We start from the raw sequence: 313 nt of genomic DNA, 5'->3' as shown, positions 1-313 counted from the left end.
TTACCGTAAAAAGTTTCTCTCAAGTTAGCCTCGCGTTGAATAAAAGCTGAATAGTCTCAAAAGAAACTGATTTATGTGTACACAATTGATCTGTAGACGTGTATAACTCTTAATAATACGCTACATTACAAAATGACCATGTTTCTTGGCATCCATTAGCATATAAAAATATATTGATATATTTAATATACACGCACTTTCATATTGCATTACAATTTACCTTCTTTTAGTCAGTTGTTACTTTTTGTCAGTTGTTAACTGACGTTTCATGACTCAATTATGTTTATCTTTGTGTTCAGCTCTTAAAACCGGG

This window comes from Trachymyrmex cornetzi, unplaced genomic scaffold (assembly GCF_001594075.2).
Source record: "Trachymyrmex cornetzi isolate Tcor2-1 unplaced genomic scaffold, Tcor1.1 scaffold876, whole genome shotgun sequence".
Taxonomy (NCBI): domain Eukaryota; kingdom Metazoa; phylum Arthropoda; class Insecta; order Hymenoptera; family Formicidae; genus Trachymyrmex; species Trachymyrmex cornetzi.
Note: the sequence above shows the minus strand (reverse complement) of the source record.